This window comes from Mirounga angustirostris, unplaced genomic scaffold (genome assembly GCF_029215605.1).
Source record: "Mirounga angustirostris isolate CCGP_5_RB_7025 unplaced genomic scaffold, mMirAng1.0.hap1 SCAF_10, whole genome shotgun sequence".
NCBI classification, from domain to species: Eukaryota; Metazoa; Chordata; class Mammalia; order Carnivora; family Phocidae; genus Mirounga; species Mirounga angustirostris.
The window spans coordinates 53544098-53561286 of NW_026991718.1; the positions used below are offsets into that span (position 1 = coordinate 53544098).

Sequence of the window (17189 nt, forward strand, 5' to 3'; positions counted from 1 at the left end):
CCTTAGGATCATCTAAAAACTTCCTTTTGTGTAAAGGGAATAACATAATACAAATGCCTAGAATTCAGGTCTAATGGGATAAGCGCCATGGATAAAATAAATATTTGGTGGGGAAGGGGATATACTTTTGGGGAGATTTTGGAATGATTAAGAATGACTTCCTAGGGGAAATGAATTTTGTGTTGGACTTCAAGGGATGGGAATGGGGACTGGAGTAGAGCACTGTCAGGAAAGAAGAGGAATGACTGAGCACAGTCATTAACCCAGAGAGGGGTGGGGCCTTTATGGGGAACTGTGAATAGTCCAGTCTGGAGCAAAGATCGAGGTTAGTATAGAGACGGAGAAGGGGAAGAGAGCCTGAGCTAGCATGGCAGCAGAGGAGAGGGCAGGCCCAAGCTGACCTACCCCAGTCTTTGGAGATTATGTTGATTCATGTCAAGCTGGGTGTTCAGAGATTTAGCTGGGTTGCACTGAAATAAATAGTCTCATATTTGCCAATCAGACTCCATCGTTTTGATTTTGGGAAGCCGAAAAAGTCACATCATTAATGACTTTCTTCTAGATTCACTAGAAACCAATGGATAATTACTGGATAAGGTAAATGTATATTTTTGTCAAGCAGCAGTTGTTTGAACATATTTCAGCTGATATATTCCTTTCTTAATAGTTGTTTGTTGTTAGTATGATTGGACCCAAGTGACTATTCTAAGAATGTTCTAAGGTGGAACCACAAGATTGTGTATCACCATTTCATTTGAGGTTATTGTGATCAGGAGTTTAGGATGTCAACCTGAAAATCACATTTTATAAACTATTTGTTAACTGATGGGTGGTGTGTCAATTTTCCTGCTTCTGATTATGTTCTTAATGTAATGGATTTCTCCTCTGTGGCTGAGTTTGACTTTTATATGTTGGTAGACAATTTCTTTCCTTCTTTCCATAAATATTAATTGAGCCCCACTTATACTCAAGGCTCAGTGTTAGCTCTGTATTGAATATAAAGAGATATCACAACCATACCCTGTTTTAAAAAAAAGCATAATAGAGCTCAGGCACAGACACAGAAAGAGCTAAATGGTAGAGCAAGACAAGGTGCCACAAGGTACAGACTGCTTGCTGTGAACTCATAGGCGAGGTGGTGGAAGGACACTCTGGAAGACCTACTGTGTCACGAAACAGACATACCTGCTGCTGGCCATGTGTGTGAAGGGCAGGCTCTTGGTTTGCAGTTTTACATTGTGCTTTCTTCTAGAAAATCTGGACAGCTGGAGATGTTCTGCTCCAACCCATGAGGCTTGAGTGACTGCTGCAATTTTTGCCATTTTCTTCCTTCTTGCCCACTGCTGGGGTTAGTGCTTGCTCTTGTTAGAACCCTCTACTTAACTTACAGTTAGGGGACACCTTCCCAGAGGGTAGGCATGTGGGCACTTATCTGTGGGCAGATTATATCTTTTGCATTTTTAGAAACAGAAAGACTGGGCTGTCCTGCCGTGTCTGAGCTGGGGATTGGGTAGCTGCCCTGGGAGCTTGTGCTGAATATATTACATATGTCTTCTGGGGCAGAGTGAATCAGGCCCTTAAAGGGCAGCCAACGTTCTGGGTAATTAACCCAGTTTTACCTTGAGAGATATAGCTGAAATTGACTGAGAGAGACATCCCCACAAATTTTTACTTTGGGCTGCTCAGAATAGACTTTGGCCATTCAGTGGAGGGGAGGAGGGTATTTTTCATGGACTCCCACTGCAAGAGTCACTCAAAAGGTGGTGGATGGCTACAGACCCTTTCTACCTGCCTGAAGTCAGAGAAAATAACCGTGACCTCAGGCACTTGACAAAGATTTGCCTAAAAAGCAAAAATGAACTGAAAATTGTCTGTTAATTGGCCCAGTGCAGAGAACAAGTAGATGAGATAGAGAAAGAGGGTCATCTTTTTATTTAATGTGATAAAATCATTTGATTGTCTTTTGTGTTGTTATACATACTGTTTGGGTTTGTATTTAACACTGCCTTTCCTGTTCCAATCCAGTGTCTCAAAGCTTAAATTACATTGCTGGCTGCTATCCTGATGGAGTGGACAGACTCCTGACTTGTCAGCTGAGTTAGGGACATAGACATGATGTCCTGTAATACCAAAAAAATTTTTTTGAAGTCTGGCACTTTGTTTAATTAATTTATTTTTTTTAAAGTCTGGCACTTTAGAGCTGGAATATTTCTCAAAAGAAAATTGAAGTTCCTGGAATCTTTTGAAAAATCAGAAATTATAGCAATACTAAGTGTAGATTCCTGCATGAAAGCAATTATCTGGAGCTCAATGCTGGCTTCTCCTTTTCAATGGGACATTCTCCTGTTGAACACAGTGCCAACTAGTCCCTATTGTCTATTTCATGTAGCCTACTTCATCTGTTTAAGTTGCCTATCTGACCCATGTTGCTGTTTGAGTTTGCCTTAACAACAACAAAAAAATCAGTCACTGGTGATAGGGAATAAGAAAAAGGCACAGTCCAGAAAGAACTTGATGTATCACTTGGTGATTTACCTGTACTCTAAAACATAGATGGAATGTACTACTACCCATATTGAATGCAAAATAAATATCTGTGATTGTTCGATATTTTGGCTGTTTTTGGCAGGGGCAGTGGAATGTTCCTGTACTTCCAGGGATATGAATCTGGGGTTATGTCTTTCTCAGAGAAGGTTTAAGCCCCTGAGCCCTGTTCACCCTTGCCAAGTGAAATGGAAATAGGAACATTCATTTTTATCTTCCCTCTGCTATTCTCAAGTCTGAACGGTTCTTTCAATTCTTATCATTTTTAGCATGCTGTAGCCTTCTGTACCCCAAGACTTTTTATTTCCCTAGGTATGTGGCTGAAGGGAAAGGGTAGGACATGATCCTTGTTTCAGCACTCAACTGCAGAATGACATATGGATCCGATTAATTTTCATATTTGGTTTTATTCAAAATGTCTCATTGGCTCCCTCCCAACTTTTTTTGCTTAAACTTTGAATCTGAAATAACAAAATAATACAGTTGAGGTCTGATTATTGCCCTTTAAAGTTTTTTCTTTTTTATTCTTCGATATGACCAGGCTTTACAAAAAGCTATTTTACTCTAAGAAATTAGGTTTCTGGTTATCAGGAGCCCTAAATAGACATGAATTACAAGAACGTCCTTTGAAAACCCCATGCAGCACTTGTTTCATTAAATTCCATGAAGCAACCTTAATTTAGTGGAACACTGGATAGGCTGTTCTTTTAACCTATTATCTCTTTGGCCAGGCCCATAAACCATATTCATGGATGATTCCATCAAGAAGGACAACAGTGGGATTAATATTATTTCAGGATACAGTAAATGCCACAATGATGAAGCTGTTTAAGATCTGGTGCTCATGGTGTCACACTGAATGCATTGACATTTACTCTGCTATCACTTCATTTCCAATATTCCTTCCAAATCAGCCGATGCTAATGCTTCAGCATGTGTGCAGAATACAATGTGGGCGGGGGTGGGGAGACTGGGAAGGGATTGCACAAGTCTTTGCCTTCCTTTTTTCTTTTGGTATTGAGAGTGAGAGTAGTATTTGACATGTGCTAGGCCCCAAGATGTCAGTTATTAGGATTACAGAGGTGTCCAGGAACTTGGCTTTCTCCTGAGGATGGGTCTCCTCTCGTCTGCAACTGAGCAAGTGGTGTAGGTCTGATATGAACCAAGAAAGCACTGGTTGATGTTGTTAGCATGATGACATGTTGGAATTGAATACATATGAAAATTCATATAGTAGGCCATTTAGATGGTCTTATTTGCAGTATTTCCTGAATCACCTTGATCCTTAAACTTGATGCCCCTGACAAAGTGTAGGCCTAATGATACTGAATTTCTGAAAGCTCACAGGTAGTTTTGGGGAATCTCTTTTAAAGAACCAATAAGGATATTATTCATAATAACATTATTAATGTCTACTCTCTCAGGGGTCTCAGCTCCTAATTTTGAAGTTGAGGTTCTCAGGGTCCTCAGGAAGGAATTTTAAGGTTGTCTAGTTCATGCTTCTTAAAGCATGTGTCTATTAATCACCTGAGTTCTAGTTAATTCCAATAACTAGAATCTGGGGGATCCTAATCCAGTAATTCTGGTGTGAGGGTTGAGGATCTGCATAGCATCTAATTCCTGTGTGGTATAGATGCTGCTGGTCTGTGACTCGTACTTTTAGTACAGGGTCTAGTTCAGCCATTCCCTGTATTCTCTTCAGGTGAGCACTTAGTGTGTATTTAGATCTCTCTTAATAGGAGGCAAGTCATATTCTTTTAAGGCAGTCTGTACCATCTTTGAGCAATTCCGAATATTAGTTTTTCTCCATATTGCAGCCAAAGTTCCACTCCTTGGACTTGTTAATCTCTGGCCTTGTCTCTAGCCCTTGGTCCTGTACAATACAAATGGCAAGACAACGAAACAGCTCTCCTGTTGAAAGGAATCTTGCACTGTCCAAGATTCTAACCGGAGGGAAACTCCCTAAGTGGGAAGGGATAGCTGATCCAGGGATAATTTATCTCCTTGGGGTTCACCATTCTGCTTGACTTCACTGACTTCTTATAGCCCTTGAAGATCACATGCTAGTTCTTGGTTTGGCTCCCACTTTCTGTGTGCTAACTGGATGAGACTGTTCCCTCTTTTGAACTCTCACATCCTTGTGTGTGTGTGTGTGTGTGTGTGTATCATAATTAATTTACTTCCCCCCAATTGTAAATCCATGGAAGCAGAGATTGTGTCTTAAGCTTCTTCCAATTCTCTACAGTGCCTTGCACATACTAAGAACTCAAACCATGCCTGTTAAATTAACACACAGAACTTACTTCAACGAATTTATAGCACTAACAACAAAACATAAAGACTGCAATGTAGTAAATTGCTACACTAACTATTTGCACAACAGGTGGATTTCAGAGAAAGGAAAAGTTAGGTTAGAGAGTAGCTGTTGCAAAGAGCTTTGTGGGCAAAGGTGGGGAGACTTTTAAATTTAAATTGGAAATACATGGACCCATTTGATTCAACTAAAGATTCTGGGGCTAGATAGGAATAGAGTATAGTAGATGATATAGGAGTGCATGTGGTTTCTTCCAAGGAAGTTGGGGGGGAGGGAGGGTTGTAACTTGGGTGGATTTAGGACAGAGGTCAGAACACTTTTTCAGTAAAGGACTCTACAGTAAGTATTTTAGGATTTACAGATAATATGGTCTCTGTGGCAACTGCTCAACTCTGCTGTTGTAGGGTGAAAGCAACCATAGACTGTATGTAATGAATTGGCAGGAGGCATTCCAACAAAGCTTTATGTACACTAAACATTCAGTTTCATGTAATTTTCATGTATCATGAGATATTATTCTTCTTTATATACTTTCCAACCATTTAAACACGTAAAACCATTCTTAGCTTGGGTATTGCACTAAAACAGGCAGTGGGCAGGATCTGGCCTGGGCTGTGGTTTGCTGACCCTTGGCCTGGGTGTCCAGGTTGAACATTTAACTAGCAAGGGTTTTGTGGATGGGTAACTTGGGAAAGATACTGCTCCCAAGAAGGGGACTATCAGTAGCACTCATGAGAGAGTGACTGTTTCAGAAACATGTGCAAGGCTGAGAGTGAGATGTTATTTTATAGGCATGGCTGGTTCTCCATGTGAGTGAGGTCTCAAGATATGGAGAGGCTTTGGCAATTATTCCCTTTTCCTCACTCCATCCCCAACCCACTCTGGTCCTCTTTCTCTCATTCCTTATCTTCTCTCCCATGACCTTTCTGATTCCACCTTTCTGTAGTGTCACTTTTCTACCTCATCATGTTTCCTATGGCATATACTCAGGCTTTTAGAATTATGTTAATTTTTTTCCTTGCAAAAACCTCCCTAATATTTTGGAATATGATCACTATCCTTACCTAATGATATTTGATTTATTTCTGTATGTAATATGGACATCAGAAGTGAACAGTCTTCATGAAATATTTGGGAAAGCATGTATTTTGGGAAGAAAAAGAGGCAGACGCATGTCCAGAAAGAGTAGAACAAATTAGCTCTGGGACTTGGAAAAAATGCTTTCTCTCAGGAGGAGGAATAGGGCAGACAGTGAGTTCAGTGTGGGTCATCTTGAGGCTATATTATTACCTGGATGAAGTTTGATAACCAATCAGGTGGGCATATTTAATAGCTAATTGGGTGATCAGATCCAGAATCTAAGGGAGAGGAATGGCCCAGAGATGTAGATTTGGGAATAATTACTCACCCTTGCAACTTTGTGGGCCTCTGTGAATTGAATATGGCAGAAAAGGGTCTGTGTGACTTCTGAGCTAGGTCATAAGGTGATGTGGCTTCTGAGTGGCTTTCTATCAGGGGATATTCACCTGGTGATAAGCTACCATGTGGAAGCCCAGACCACGTGTGGAGGCCGTGTAAAGGTGTTGTGGCTAACAACTAAGATCTAAGCTTCAGCCATCATCAGCTGCTAGGGATGTGAATGAATGAAGCTCCAGGTGATTCCACCTCCCAGATTTTGGGTCTTCCAGCTGAGAGCCCGTCATCACAGAACAGAGAAAAGTTGTCCCCACTCTACTGTGAATTCCTGATCCACAGAATTTATGAGCATGATGAATGATGGTTTCACACCAGTTTGGGGTAATTTCCACAGTAATTAAACTTGTATAAATTTATGGTATGGGGGCACCTGGGTGGCTCAGTCAGTTAAGCTCAGGTCATGATCCCGGGGTCCTGGGATTGAGCCCCACATCAGGCTCCCTGCTCAGTGGGGAGCCTGCTTCTCCCTCTCCCTCTGCCATTCCCTCTGCTTGTGTGCTCTCTTTATCTCTTTGTGTGTCAAATGGATAAATAAAATCTTAAAAAAAAATAAATGTGGGTGCCTGGGTGGCTCAGTCAGTTAAACGTCTGCCTTTGGCTCTGGTCTTGATCCCAGTGTCCTGGAATCGAGCCCCGCATTGGGCTCTCTGCTCAGTGGGGGCCTGCTTCTCCTTCTCCCTCTGCCTGCCACTCTGCCTACTTGTGCTCTCTCTCTCTCAAATAAATAAATAAAATCTTAAAAAAAAAAATGTGTGATATGTAAGAATGTGTGTGTACAAGCAAATTTATACACAAAAGTATGGCCCAAGACCCTAGGACCTCCTGGATGAGAAGGGTCTCATATGCGTTTTCCCTTTGTTGCAATTTGATAAGCCAATTCACAATAAGGCATCAGTAACTGATAAATGGTAAATGGAATTTCAGTGGTAGTTTGCTAAGGGTGGGGATGCTGTTGAAGTTTCTGGGAACCCTACTGTCAAATCCTTTTCTCCAGATAACAGCATAGACCATAGGGCTGCTCCATTTTAGCTTTCTTCAATGTCTTTCTTTATTCCAGGTTTCTAGAGAAGGGATTGCAGTGGGGGTCTCCCGCAGTGTCCCAATGAGATATAAACTATGGGGAGATCCTAATGGTAGGAAGTCAGTGAAGAGAACCAGAACAGACTCCGAAACAATGTGAGACCCAGGAGAGAGGAGGCCAAGGGAATGGCATCTGTCCTTCCTACTTGGGGTCCAAACCTGAATGGGTGCGAGAATGAATGCCTCACTGGTGGCCTGCCCTGGCCTCTCCATGGCCCTTCTCCTGGGCCTGCAACGGAAAGTGCTTCCTCATGTCCTGCCTTTTGTTCCAGCCTGGGGCTTGGACATGGGAATCCTGCAGCCCCTGGACAGCCCCAGAGTTAGTGATGTCTCTGTCTTTTATAAGTGAAATGTTATTCTCATGAAGGCTGAGAGGGAGAACAGTTATTGTGTCTCATGCTCTGCCAGCTTCCTTCCCCATCTTTCCTCTTTCTCCCCACTTTCTCCCTCTTTCCACTGTCCTTTCGCTCCCTTTTCCGTTTCCTTCCTCACTGTCCTTTCTACCTCTGGTCTCTCGTCAGTTGTCATTTCCTTCTTTCTCTCTTGATTCTCTTTTTATTTATTTTATTTTTTTAAAGATTTTATTTATTTATTTGAGACAGAGAGAATGAGAGAGAGAGAGAGCACATGAGAGGGGGGAGGGTCAGAGGGAGAAGCAGGCTCCCTGCCGAGCAGGGAGCCCCATGTGGGACTCGATCCAGGGACTCCAGGATCATGACCTGAGCCAAAAGCAGTCGCTTAACCAACTGAGCCACCCAGGCGCCCTCTTGATTCTCTTTTTAAAGCCATTTATTTCAATTTGGGCACAAATGGTGGTAAGCTGAGGCTTGGGGGATACCGGTTCCCATTTGGTGATGATGGGATTATACTCTCACGAAGATGACTTAGGGGAAAGTGAAAAGTGAGGAAGTGTTTTTTTTTTTTTTTTTTTTTTTTTTTCAGGGTAGGGGTGGAGGGAATGGGAAGAACCTGTCTAATCAGGATGGGGTGAGGAACTTCTAGCCAACCTCAGTATCACCAGAGAAACAGTGGGGGAGGGGAGTAGGAGCACCTGCCTTCTGGGTCTTTCTCTGTTAGGTATAGGAATTCCCTGGCGAGTCAGCTGGAAGGGCCTGGCTGAAGCTGAATTAAATAAACACAGTCACCATAGGCACTATCGTGTCCTTAAAATAAATGCTTCATTGAGGTGTCCTCTGGGAAACCCAGCCCACATGGGCTGCTATTGAGTTTTCAGGTCACCTGCTCAGGGCAGGTCCCCCAAAAGCACAAAAGCATATACCTCAAATTTGATTTATTTCCAGATGCTTGATGGAACAAAGTTGGAATTTTGCCTCCCTGGCCTCTCTGGAGCCACAGACAGAAAGCTATTTTCTGTGGGACAGCTACCCAGAGCCATCTCTGTCAGACTAACCACAGGCTGGCTGTTTGAATAGATAGATGAATCAGGTCTATTTTCAGCTCTGCTCAACTCGGTCTGAGCCGGGAGATCGATGGGTTTAGACTCTGGCTGCTCAGCATCAGTCTGCTTTGGAGGAGGGGAATAGAAGTTCTGGATACAGGTCCCGAACAAGCCAGCCTCCCCTGCTTCCCATTCTGCCAGTTAGTGAATGAATTTGGCCGTTTGCAGGTTGAACTGGGTCCCCTTTCCCTCCCCCTCTTTTTAGCCCCTCTCCGAAGCTCGGTGGTCCTCCACTGTCACCCTTTTTGTTCTTTGGGACATTGTGGAGCAGTTCAGAGCTGGACCGCCACACTGAGTACCTGGGTGGTGTCGGCTTACCTAGCACTGGAGGCAGTGGTACCTTCTCTCACTAGTTCCCTAAGGAATGACACTCAGGTGCAGGGGACCAGTTTTAAACAGAACTCTAGTTGTGGAGAGAGCCAAGTGAGGTGGGCTAGGCACTTTTATGTGTTTCATTTTCTGTTTCCCTTTTTAAGGCCAAGAGCCTTTGGAAGCTTTTATAGCATTAACGATTTGGCTGAGTGCAATGATCTGCCTCCCTCAGTGGGCTGAGCTGGTGAGGGGCAAGCATCTGGCTTAAACTGATGAAAGGCAGAAAATTCAGAATTACTTCCCGATACTTTCTGCTTCAGTTTAGGATTCTTTAATGTGGCAGTGTCGGGGGCGAGCTGACAGAGGGCCCGCCAGGCCAAGAAATGGACTTACTTTTTGCGTTGAAAGCACAGTGCTCAGGATGGGGTTAGTGGGAGAGACCAGGTGATGAAGCCTCATCTCCCACGAGGTGGCACGGGCAGAGATGTGGGTCTTGGTTTTGCATGAATTCTTTTCTGATTGGCTCTTATGTCTTTTCTCTAGGGAACACCTATGGTCTTTGCTTTCTTTCTAACAAGATCCCTGACCATGGAGCCACAGGCCTGGCCCCTGGCTGGCAGTGCAGCCAGATATAAACAAGCTGAGGGAGAGCCTGGTGTCAAACATCATGTTTACTAAACAAAACCGACAAGTTATCATTGTTGCGTGAGGAAGCCCTGTAGCTCTCAATCCCCCAGAGCTGAAGAGGATCCATTTTATTGAGCTCTGTAATGACAGCCCTGGCTGGAACAGCTGGGTAGTTTGTATTAGCTCTAAGAGACTCGAGAGGGCAGTTTTTCTTTAGAAAAATTATGTTTTTCATTTAGACCAACAGCAGCCTGACTGTCTCAACATACTGTAATTTTAAAAAAAGTGGTAAAATCATAGCCCAGATTGTTCCCCCAATACTTAGGGTGGCCAGGATTAGCAAATAAAAATAGGGGATACCTAGTTAAGTTTGGATTTCAGATAAACTATAAATACTTTCCTAGTATAAGTATGTCTTATGCAATACTTGGAACAAACTTATACTAAAATTGTATTTGTTGTTTTACTTGAAATTCACATTTAACTGGATTTCCCCATATTTTATCTGGCAATACATGATTCCTTTCCAAACATCCTTGCTTGAATACCTCTGGTGACAGGGAACTCACTACCTTTCAAAACAATCATTACATTGTTAGACAGCTGTGAGTGCTAAAGAACTTATCAGTACATTAATGTGATATTCTCACACATTTACTCCTCATGTATACCTCTGGGGCCTCTTGGAATATGCCTAATCCATCTGTCATGTGACAGCCCTCTAAATATTTATTAACAGCTCTGTATCCCCTTGAATTTTTTCCTCTTCAGCCTGAACATCTCCTGCTCTTTCAATTTTTCCTCAAGGAATATAGTTTTGGGCATGCAGACCAGCCTATGAATATGCTCTGTCTTGCTTGTTTAGAGGTGGCCTGAATTATGGTTTTGACTGACATGGCTTTGTGCTTGTTGTTGAGAGTCCATGTCTACTATGTCAGGGAACTTATGGCCTCATGAGCCAGGCTTTGGCATGGACCCTTTTATGAAGCAATACTCCTGCTACCTGTCAGAGAGGAACTTAAGAGCAACTGGAGAAGTAGACACTCCTTCCTTGTTATAGACTGAATGTTTGCATTCCCCCAAAACTCGTGTTGAAACCTAATCCCCAAAATGATGATATTTGGAAGTGAGGCTTTTGGGAGGTGATTAGGTCAAGGAGATGGAGCCCTCATGAATGGGATTACTGCCTTTACAGGAGGACCCCCTGCCCCTTCTACCATATGAAGACACAGGGAGAAGATCATCTTTGGAACTGAAGAGGGCTCTCATCAGACACTGAACCTGCCGGTGCCTTAATCTTGGACTTCCAGCCTCCAGAACTGTGAGAAATAAATACCTATTGTTTATAAGCCATTCAGTCTATGGTATTTTTATTAAAGCAGCCTGAATAGACTGAGACACTCCTGTACTGTACACATCAAATCTGAATCTGGCAGCCCTACTCTTATTTTACATGACCAATGGGCAGTTAGGACATTAGTATTACCAAAAGTCATGTTAGGTATTAGCGAAATAGATTAATAAGAATCCACATTTCTGTTTCTGGTTAGATTGGAGTTGTGGATAAAAACACCAAGCTGGGCCAGAGATTTGCTACAAACCACTTGTGGGACTTTGGGAAAGTTGCTTCTCTCTCTTTGGCTCTCAGAATCTTCATCTGAAAAATGAGGCATTTGGATTGTTTCTAAGGCAGAAGAATGTCTCATAGAGGCTACAAGTGTGGCTTTTGACATGAAGCTAACTGTAATAAAATAGATGAAAGAAAAGACAAAGGAAAATGATAAGTGTTTTAGATCTAGAAAATTAAGCATGGACTGCTCATTGGTGCCTGTCTGTGAGCTTTTTATTGGTCCATGACAAGAGAAATACAGAAATGGAGAACTGTTTAAAACATTTAAATCTACTTGACATTTCTGTGGCATCCAAGTATAGGACCAGTGGGTTGTTTCACTGAATAGGGGATGGACAAGTCTGGGTACTACTGAACTTGTGGGTGGTGGATAGCATGTGATGTGAGCTCTATACCAGTCTCTTGAGGTAGAACCATGTCTTGGTCTGTAATGGAGAAATAAAGAAACAGGGAAATGCAAATCAAAAGCACAATGAGATATCCCCTCACATCTGTCAGGATGGCTAAAATCAAAAACAGAAGAAACAACAAGTGTTGGTAGAGATGTAGAGAAAAAGGAACCTTTGTGCATTACTAGTGGGAATGCAAACTGGTACACCCACTGTGGAAGACAGTGAAGGTTCCTCAAAAAATTAAAAATAGAATTACCATATGATCTTAGTAATTCCACTACTAAATATTTAACCAAAGAATAAAAAACCCCCACCAGTTTGGAAAGATATATGCATCCCTATTGTTTATTGCAGCATTTACAGTAGCAAAATTATAGAAGCAGCCCAAGTATCCACTGATAGAAGAATGGTTAAAGAAGATGTGGCATATATATACAATGGAATATTATTTAGCTATAAAAAGAATGAATTTTGCCATTTGCAATGATGTGGATGGATCTAGAGGGTATAATAATAAATGAAATAAGCCAGTCAGAGAAAGACAAATAACAACAAGGAGGCTATGGGCAGAAGTCAGGAAAAGCAAATGCCAGATGGGCCTTGCTGGACATAGGCTTCATCTTTTGGCTCCTGGTCCTCCTTTATGAATGTCTCATCTGGCGTATGGCTCCATGGTTACCTCTGTGTTTGGGTTAAGTTAGTGAGAAGACCCGGAATGTCAGGTGAAACTGGCTGGATCTTGAGCTCAAGTCTTGGCCCAGGGAAGCCCTAGGGCTTGCCAGTAAAGCTATTGTCAGGGGAATTGTGAAGTTGGTAAATATCATCTACCACACCAGCCTAGGCTCTTCCTTTCTTTAGGCCCTGCCTTCCTTCCTTACACCCAAGCTACACCCAGGTCTCTCCTTCTGCCAGTCTCATTTCAGGAAAGATTCTGCTGAAATCCAAAGGACATTTAAGTGTCCCTTTTCTTAATGTCTCTTACAAGTAGAATCTTGTTTCTAATTGAGATGAGAAGTCTTACCATTTGAAAAGGTTTTTCTCTAGAAGGTGGAAATCCTTTTGAGGGGGATGGGTTTGTGTTTTTCAGTGATCTTGAAATAGTAACATGTGGCCAGATTCCTATGGCTGGAGCCCAGTGCTGCCACTTTTCTTTTGCCAGAAACATTCTAGAGATGGTCATTAGCTCCCTGGGGACCAGACATGGTAAATAAGAAAATCGCCTTGCAAATTCATATCATGTTTTGTAATTTGGACTCCCTTTCTGCTGGTATTCAAACAGCACCCACAACCACACACTGTTACCTTGAATTGGCATTTTAGGATCAGACAGGTTCAGAGGAACAATTTGATTCTTTCCCAGGCCTTTGCCAGCTTTCTGAGGGAGGTCTTCCTCCTTTTGATGCTACAATAGAACTTACAGTCTCCTGGGATGATGAATTCTAATCAATTAGTTGTTCTTGCCCTGGGCTTTACAACTAAAGCAAAGGGAGAGTTGAGGTAATTGTCTGAACAATTTGGGCAAAACAAACAACTATCCTCAATGGATTGCAAAGTTTGGTGTTATCCAAATAGAACAGTACAGTGAAACTGCTTAGTACTTTTTAGTTTCTAGGAGAGGTAAGCACCCTCTCTTTTTGGGATACTTCAAATGAACATGTTGAAACATGTTGAAACTTCATCTGAGTAAATTTAAAGATCAAATTGGCTTTATTCAGTGATTCATGAACCGGGCTGCATTTCATCTAGAAAACAGAAAGGAGCTCTGAGGAGCTGTACAAAATGGGAGACTTTTATAGGCAGAAGGGGACAGGGACAGGGAAAGAGTGGGTTACCTCACCTTTCTTTGGGGGCCAGAAGGAGACTACCTCACTAATGCTGACCAGGAAATTCTAGATTGACTGCTTTAAGATTATATTCCTAGGAGAGGTTGAAACTGCAATTAGGTTAGGTATTAAGTCTTGGTTTGCTGATGTGGGGCTTTGTGCAAGTGACTCCATTTTGGGTCTTTTTTTTTTTTTTTTTTTTTTAACAGACTAAATAAGCTTCTTTGGTTGTCCCAGTTTGCCTCCCTGGCAGTGGCACACAGAAAGAACCTCATGAATGTAATAACAATGGCGAATGTTTATTAGACTTTTATATGTTCTAGGCACAATACTAAGCGTTTTAAATAGATCTCATTTAGATGTTGTCACAATAGCCCTATTAACATCCCCGCTCAGCAGATGTTGGACAGGAGGCCAATGGAACTTTAACGGACTTGGGTGAGGCTCACAGCTGGTAAATTGCAGGGCTGAGTCAGCCAGTCTGACTCCAGATCCTTCTCTAACATGAAACCTCTAGGTGGGTTTATACGATGAAGATACTGAAATCCAGAGGAATTGTGATCAGATGAAGGGAGTCCAGTTCCTTTGTGGAAGAGGTGGTATGTCCACTAACTAGCTGGATGATATAAGCAAGAAGTGCACACCCTGGACCCTAGATGTCTCAGGGGTAACTGAAGGGATTGACTTTCATTTCATAATTTGTAAGTTCAACTCCGGTCTCACTTTCTGTGATTTTTAAAGTTGTTGGGGTCTGTGGTCCTCAGTATTCATGTCCTGAGCTCTGATTAGAGCTGAGCTCTGCACTATTTGAGCTCTGGTGTTCTTACAAGGAAGGATGAACTAACAGGGTAGGTTGAGTTTTCCTGTGGTAACAAATAGCCTTCAAATCTCAGTGCCCTAAACAACACAACATTACATCTTATGTACTTACATGTCCATTTCAGTGTCCAGGGACTCTAGTCCTCCAGAACTCAGTTAATGGGGTACCTACCATCTCTAATGGATCACTCTGTCCAAGGGAAAGAAAGCTCTGGAACGTATTACACTGGAAATTAAATTCTCTGGCCCATAACATAAAAGGTGCCATAGTCTCTCTTAACTCATTAACCAGAACTAGTCCCATAGGCTCATCTAACCTGAGAGGACTAAGAGGTACAATCCTACCATTTGCCCCAAGGGCAGGCAACTGGGAATATTTGGAGGATAGCATTAATGACCACCTAAAATATGTATGCTACAATGTCCCTTTAGGATCTTGCATAACTGGGGAAGATAGCAAAGTCACGAAAGTCTACTAGTCTTGCATTGTGGTTAGAGGGACAGGTTGGACAAGAGAACACTTTTCAATGAGATAATGGAGACTTGGTTGGGAGTGGACGTGGGGGTAAGGAGAGGTCACTCAAAGCCAGGTTTTCTCTAGGGTCACCTTGATCACATTCCTTCCTTTACTGTTTCTTGTAACCCACTAATTAAGATAGCTAAAAATGTTACCATGAGCTAAAGTCAACATCAATTAAAAATCCCATATATATTTCACGTGAAAGCATATGTTCTTCAAACATGTGTGATTTTCATCAGACCTCCTCATCTGTTTGTCATTTAAGGTCCAGGCCATTTTCCATATTTCTATCAAAAGCTGCCTGCTGTAGATGAAAGCCTGGCAAATAACTGTGTGCAAGGAACTTTCTGAAGTTATAAATAATCAAGTGCCTGTGGGGGGTTGACCTCATATACAATAATACACAGAGTAATGATCAGAGCTCAGGGGGAAAATGGAGCTGAATGATTGCCTTCTTAGTAAGGGAAAGGTTTCAGCTTTGCTTGTAATAACACGAGTGTCATTTTCCTGACACCCTCATCCTCTGACTGGAATAGGGCTGAGTGGAGCCATAAAGACAGTTGGGAAAGTAGCTGAAACACAGGGACAGTGGTTGATGGTAAGTGTTTAACAATTGGCTCTCTGGGGGAAAAAGCCCTGATTTGTCGTGTTTGCCAATTTCCATGGTGTAAATACCACAGCATGGCTGAATTTCAAGGTACCAACATGATGTCATTGAGCATGGATTTGGGGGAAGAGATGTACATGATTGGCTCTTGCAAGCCAGTATCACCTCGGTCCTCCACATCATGGAGCAGGGAAATGAATATGATTGCTTTTCTCCTGTCCTCTATCTACCGCTAGTCCCAAAATATGATGTTTGGACCTTCGGTGGCAGAAACTGTTTAGAGGAAGAGAATTGACAAGGGGGAGGCAGATCCAGTGCTAAAGAATATTGGTGACTCTCCTATTGTATTTGTTTCCTAGCTCTGTGGCTACAAATGACCACAAGCTGGTAGCTTAAAACAATAGAAATTTATTCTCTCACAATTCTGGAGCCCAGAAGTCTGAAATCAAGGTGATGGCAGGTTGGTTCCTTCTGGAGTCTCTAAGGCAGAAACCACCCTACCTTTCTCCTAGCTTTGGTGATTGCTAGCAACTCTTGTCATTTCTTAGCTTGTAGACATATTCCAGTCTCTGCCTCCATCTTTCCATTGCTCTCCTCTCTGTCTCTCTGTGGCCTCTCCTCTTTTTCTAAGAACACTAGTCATTAGATTTAGGGCCCACCCTTTACATCTGCAAAGACCCTATTCCCAAATAAGGTCCTATTCTGAGACTCTGGGTGGACAGGGATTTCTGGGGGGCACGATTCAACTCCTACACATATATACACACAGTAGGGAAAGGATTAGAGAGGGGCATGGGCAGGACCAGAGCTGACCACCTGGCCTTAATGTTTCCCCTGACTTCCCAGAGCATCCTTCAGCCTGTGATCTTTTTCCTGATTTATGACCATAGGTTAGCAGGGGAAGTGGTCTGTGACAGCTAGGTTGCTTTTTCACTTAGTCATGCTCCTCACCTCTAAACCCAGGTGGGTGAGGAGTGGAATGACCCTGGCCCAGTGTTCTCTCAAGGCTATGTTTGGGCAGTTGTACCCTTATATCATCTTCCATCTTCTTTGAAGCTAACTTTGGCAAAAATAGACACAAAACTTAAGAAAGTTCTGTTCTTTAGTGTCATACACCCTACCTAGAAGGGTGTATGACAGAACCAATGAAAGAACCAATGAACACAGTTGAGGGCCACTTAAAATGTACCTGCTCTGGAGGAAAACAAATGAGTTCTCAAGTTCAAAAATATCTTTTCAATCTGAAAGACTAGTCCTGTCCATTAGGTCAATGGAAGACAGTGACTGGGGATCAAGTGTCAGAGCACCAGGGACATTAAGAAGGGCCTTCCTTGGCCCTGTAATAGGAGCTGCCACTAGTGGAGGCAAGCCTGGCTCCTCCCCACAGCCCTGATGAGAAAGCCAGCTTGGCTGGGTCTCAGAGGGCAGGGAGAGGTCACCAAGATGCTACTGGTGGCAACTTTAAACCAAATCTTGTGGGTCCCTTCAGTTTTATTCATGAAGCTCTTTTCTTAGCCTGGAATGCAGAGGAAGGGAGTGGAGGGATCAGGTTTCTAGGAAAGAATCTGGCTTCAGAGTGTATGTGC

At 42.6% G+C, this 17189-nt stretch overlaps 1 long non-coding RNA gene across 1 annotated transcript in view; it reads left to right on the top strand.

The window, feature by feature from the left end:
- LOC129046118 (uncharacterized) overlaps positions 1-11159 on the top strand; it is a 95579-nt gene extending 84420 nt beyond the window's left edge. Inside the window, exon 3 of the long non-coding RNA XR_008506883.1 lies at positions 11008-11159. This is a non-coding gene — a long non-coding RNA (uncharacterized LOC129046118). The remainder of the gene's footprint in view (positions 1-11007) is intronic.
- Positions 11160-17189: the final 6030 nt, after the last annotated feature.